Source organism: Aquila chrysaetos, chromosome 21, assembly GCF_900496995.4.
Source record: "Aquila chrysaetos chrysaetos chromosome 21, bAquChr1.4, whole genome shotgun sequence".
Taxonomy (NCBI): domain Eukaryota; kingdom Metazoa; phylum Chordata; class Aves; order Accipitriformes; family Accipitridae; genus Aquila; species Aquila chrysaetos.
The window spans coordinates 17850859-17856858 of NC_044024.1; the positions used below are offsets into that span (position 1 = coordinate 17850859).

Sequence of the window (6000 nt, forward strand, 5' to 3'; positions counted from 1 at the left end):
GAACTTTTTCCTTACATCTAATCTAAATCTACACTCTTTCAGTTTAAAACCATTACCCCTTGTCCTATCACTGCATGCGCTTGTAAGAAGTCCCTCTCCGGCTTTCCTGTAGGCCCCCTTTAGGTACTGGAAGGCTCCTATAAGGTCTCCCCAGAGCCTTCTCTTCTCCAGGCTGAACAACCCCAACTCTCTCAGCCTGTCTTCACAGGAGAGGTGCTCCAGCCCTCTGATCATCTTCGTGGCCCTCCTCTGGACTCGCTTCAACAGGTCCACATCCTTCTTGTGCTCGGGGCCCCAGAGCTGAACGCAGTACTCCAGGTGGGGTCATGCGAGAGTGGAGCAGAGGTGGAGAATCACCTCCCTCAACCTGTTGGTCACGCTTCTTTTGATGCAGCCCAGGATATGGGTGGCTTTCTGGGCTGCAAACGCACATTGCTAGGTCATGTTGACCTTCTCATCAACCAACACCTCCAAGTCCTTCTCCTCAGGGCTGCTCTCAATCCACTCATTGCCCGTCCTGTATTTGTGCTTGCGATTGCCCTGACCCATGTGCAGGACCTTGCACTTGACCTTGCTGAACTTCATGAGGTTCACACGGGCCCACCTCTCAAGCCTGCCAAGGTCCCTCTGGATGGCATCCCTTCCCTCCAGCATGTCAGTCGCACCACACAGCTTGGCGTCATCAGCAAACCTGCTGAGGGTGCACTCAATCCCGCTGTCCATGTCACAAACAAAGATGTTAAACAGTGCTGGTCCCAATACCAAACCCCTGAGGAATGTCACTCATCACTGGTCTCCACTTGGACATCGAGCCATTGACCGCAACTCTTTGAGTGCGACCATCCAGCCAATTCCTTATCCACCGAGTGGTCCACCTGCCAAATCCACGTGTCTCCAATTTAGAGACAAGGATGTTGTGTGGGACAGTGTCAAATGCTTTGCACAAGTCCAGGCAGATGACGTCTGTTGCCCTTCCCTTATCCACCACGCTGTAATCCCATTGTAAAAGGCCACCAAATTTGTCAGGCATGATTTGCCTTTAGTGAAGTCATGCTGGCTGTCACCAGTCACCTCCTTATTTTCCAGGTACTCTAGTATAGTTTCCAGGAGGATCTTCTCCATGATCTTGCTGGGCACAGAGGTGAGACTGACTGGCCTGTAGTTCCCCGGGTCCTCCTTTTTTCCCTTTTTAAAAATGGGGGTTATGTTTCCCCTTTTCTAGTTGAGCAGGAACTTCTCCGGACTGCCACAACTTCTCAAATGTGATGGATATTGGCTTAGCCGCTTCATCCACCAGTTCCCTCAGGACGCGTGAATGCATCTCATCAGGTCCCATGGACTTGTGCACCTTCAGGTTCCTTAGATGGTCTCGAACCTGATCTTCTCCTACAGTGGGCGGTTCTTCATTCTCCCAGTCCCTGCCTTTGCCTTCTGCAACTTGGGCAGTGTGGCTGGAGGAGTTCCCAGTGAAGACTCGGAAAAAAAGTTGTGGAGTACCTCAGCCTTCTCCATGTCCCGGGTAACCAGGTCTCCCATTTCCTTCCAGAGAGGGCCCACATTTTCCCTAGTCTTCCTTTTATCACTGATGTACATATAGAAGATTTTCTTGTTGCCCTTGATGTCCCTGGCCAGATTTAATTCTATCAGGGCTTTAGCTTTCCTAACCTGATCCCTTTTAGGGCTTTAGCTTTCCTAACCTGATCCCTTTAGAGTCCATTTATCCTACTCCACAGTAGAATTTATTTCACTAATCTAAGGTGCTTTACACTGGATGAGGATTTGGTCCAGTGTATTTTGAAAAGTAACACTAAGAACTGTGGGACTATGAACACAAGATAGATGGGTGCCTCTTCCTTGACTTTGTCTGAGTCAGTTACACAGTGAAGTCTGCTTTCAAACTTACTAAAAGTAATGGTTGTATAAACAACACAGAGCTTCATCATCAAAAGTAAGATGCTCTAGCAACATCATGGGTTAGACAAAGTTCCTAAAAATAGACATTCAGTGATAGAAGTGATCTTACCGTCATGTTAGTACTTGAGTGCTTAGTTATTATTGAGTGCTTATGAGGACACAACAGAACTCAAAACAGGATTCTAGTAGTTTACATGTTCAAGAGCAACTTCAAGATAAGCTGATACTAAACCAATATTTAACAGATGATAATAAATATCTCTTTTCATGCAAATCAGGTCTGTGGACTCCTTGGGACTCATGGGCTGCTTCTGAAGAGTCTGCAAAAGGTAATTAAGAAGAGTAAATCTATTGTCAGTCAACTTCAATTTGCTATATAAGGACCACTGCAGATCTACTGGAGAATGCTTAAGACTCTTCAAATTGATACAAGGTGAGACTTGCTATTACAAAACCCTCTGCAATTGTTTTTTCACTCCTTATGCCTTCTGTTGTGCTGAAAGAGCAATCAAATAGTCAGTCAGTTTTATACTGTAACTATCAAGATCCAGCACAATTGCTACAAGGTGTGACTTGCGAAGCCAAACAACTTTTAATTAGGAATGAAAGTTTCATAAAGCATGAGAACAGTTCTGTTAACATTGGCTATGTTGTTACTATCAGATTTTTTCAAATAAGCCACTGGGTTTCTGAAGGATTTGCTTGTCTCCTGAACACCGCAGATTATCAGAACCACATTGTGTTACTCACATCAATGTAAGTGTACCACTGTAGTCATCTTTGTACTTTCAGTTAATCCCACTGAAATCAATAAACCAAATCACGTTAGGTGAAATTCATCTCTGTGCAGATGGACAATGCAAGTCCTTCACAATACAACAAAATATGATTTAAAGACTGTGTATTAGATCTTTTAGTATACATGGATCAAAATCTCCAGCCTGTGGGTTAGACTGCGATGTTGCAATAGGATATCTCTCTTTTCCTATGATTTTTCTGTTGCCTTCTCAGATTCTGGACTGTTCCATAAATTCCCTATATTGACAGTTTGCTAGCTTCCTTGGTGTTTTTCTTCATACATTGTGTTGTTAGACCTTCAGATGCTGTTGGAATTGGATGGCAGGTAGGTCTCTAAGTGAGAGGGAAAAAAAGGTCTTAAAGTACTGGAGCTGCTCATTCTTACCACACATGCTATATGCACCTCCTTCTTCTAAGGAAATGCTTTCTTTTCATGGAAGTTGCATAGGGAAATCTTTTCACATTCAAGGTGACATTTCTTGGGTAATGACAAAGCAAGGGAGAGACCAACACTCCACAGACAATATATTCCCCAGGACTAAGGGAGACACAGCTTAAAGTTCCTTTTCTGTCTAATTTCCTTCCCATATTAACTAATACCTTATTTATATGAATTGGATTAACTTTAAAAAAAGAGACTGAGTTGATTCCATACCCTAGTGCTGCAAAGGCTGACTCCAGAAGTAAAACAGGTTCTTTGAAATTAGCAGAGAACTGAATGTCAGTTTTCTGCATAACTTAAAAATTTGTGATCACCAGACTGATGGTTTAGGGGAGGGTAGGAATCTCTGTCTGATCAAGTGGAACAGAACAAATCTGAAATCCTTAAAACTTCAGTGAAAAATGTAAATTCTTTTTGTCTAAACATCCATTTCTAAGAATCTATGTGCAGTTTTCCAAAGACGTTTTCATTAAAAGACACTACTGCAGATTTGAACTGAGATGAGGTGAGTTATGGTAATATACAAACACACACTGGGACGAAAATAGACTTTTGATTGGCAAACAATCATCTGAAGTGATTATTCACTACTTAGGGCTAAAAGAGATTGCCTTTAAGAAGAATATATTTCAGTAATTATATACGGAAATTAAATATTCAGTGGTCAGATATTGCACATTTGAAGTGGGCATGAACTGGATATAACTCCCAAGATTGCTTGAAAACTGTATTCATAGGTATAAAACAAAAAGAGAGAGAGGATTCACTTTAACAGTATATAGGGGATACCATTACTTTTTTACTTGATTTACTGTTTCCTTAAGTAATAAATATAGATGAGCACAGCAACAGTACAGGTTTAAATAAGAATTGCAGGGCTGTGTTATGCCAGCAGTGCCTAGCGTACAGTTAATCAGAAAGGAGAAGGTAATATAAATTGTTTCTGACATTATGGGACTATAATAACACTACATTTCCACCAGCCCCGTAGCTCTTAGAAGAATTAGAAGTATGTATCCTGAAGATACCACAAACCCAAGAAAAATGAAGACATTTGTACATGCTGACTGTTTCCACATTTGTGTCTTAGTTGTGCAATTGTAATATATATAGGTTATTACTGTAACAGTCTATGTTCCATTCTGATAAAAATTCCTGCATGAATTTGCTTCTGCTACCTAAATTTGAATTAGACTCCAGTAATGGAGTAATGACTTTTATTTATCAACAAGTTTCCTCTTTGACCCTGTTCCTATACAAATCTTGATCATCCTTCCATGTACTAGAACATATTTCTATGTGCCAGATGATATTATTCTGCCAGGATGTATTGGGTAAATTCCTAGCTCCAATGATAGGGGTAATAAACCTACCATACATTTCTGTGGTTCCAGGATTTCACCTGTTAACTGTTCTTAGAAAAAATGAGCAACAACAAATCAATGGTTCAGGTAGTCTCCTATGCTGTCTCTAATGCTGACCGGTACAAAAACTTTCAGAGAATGTTAGACATACTGTAAATTCTCATCATGCATAAGAAGAATAGGTCTTTCTTGAGGCATCCAGGAGCTACTTTTTGCCATGAATTCTGAATATTAATCCCAGCAGCTTTTTACTACTTAGTCTAATGCATTTACTCCGCTAATTCACATAAAATTTGAAACTTTTAAAAACAATTATTTTTGCCAAGAATACTGTGTAGAAGACAGCTTTATAGATTAGCTATAAAGTGCATAGCAGAATATTTCTGTTAAAACTGTCTCTTGTCTGCTGCCTTTTAATTTCATTTTATGTCTCTGTTATTGCATGGTAATGAAAGGTAAACAGGAGAGCTTCAATAGTTTGTTCTATGCCCACTCATAATATAATCAAATCTTAACTAGATGTCCTTTTGACCTGTTTTCCAAAATGTATGAAGCTGTAACGTCTGTATTCATTTTCCCTCTTTTGACACTGTACTTTCCCCTTGACTCCTTCTATCTGTAGTTTCATCTTCTCCCTGAATCCCTTTTCATCTTTGCTTCTGTCTCTCCCCACTATCACTCTATCTGTTAACTGTCTATTGCAGAATTAATCAGTTTAGCTAATCAAAATGCTGACATTAACATAAAGTTCAGTTAATTGTTTGTCCTTTGTTTTTATGAAGAAATAACCAGTTTAAAACAAAAAAAAAGGCTGTAGGACACAATTGGTAATACATTTATTGGCAATTATAACCTGATTTGGTTGGTATTGGGAGAAGTACAATGATTTCTAGAGACTTGCTGCCTGAGCTTCTCTTGCAATTAGAAACAGGAATGACAAAAGTGATAAAGTCAGCTTAGTGCAGTTAGGGTGAAGCTTGAGCCACAGAATCCTGGTGTAGATTTTGCCATGACTTTATGCTAACACTATGGGTTTAGCCTAGTAACATCAGAAAGCTCAGCGAGAACGCTGTGTCCCAAATTCCATAGCATTTTTCTAATCCACTATTATACATTACATTGAGAACACATTAGCTAATTATAAATCATTGCCTCCTCCTGCTCAGGTAGATAGTACGCAGAATCCCCTAGTGTCCTGGAACACTATAAATCATCTAAACATGAAGCTCTGATTATCCTGCAAAATCTTGGTTGTATTTAGTTAGGGAAGGTTTGGGAAAGCATCTGGTATGACCTCGGTTACCATGGAACTCATTAACTCGAGTCACTGAGCATCCCTAGCAAAGTATATAAACTACTTGCATGGCATTAATACCCACATAAAGCCAACTAAACTCCTACCATTTTGTCCTAGGACACGCTGGGTTCGCTGTTAAGAAAGATAAACTGGGACGGGGTCTCTTTGGGTTTCTCCAAAATCTG

General features: G+C 40.5%; 1 long non-coding RNA gene across 1 annotated transcript in view; it reads left to right on the forward strand.

Moving 5' to 3' along the window:
* Positions 1–2588, forward strand: part of LOC115333527 — a 112576-nt gene extending 109988 nt beyond the window's left edge. Inside the window, exon 3 of the long non-coding RNA XR_003920833.1 lies at positions 2193–2588. This is a non-coding gene — a long non-coding RNA (uncharacterized LOC115333527). The remainder of the gene's footprint in view (positions 1–2192) is intronic.
* The last annotated feature ends 3412 nt before the right edge of the window (positions 2589–6000 follow it).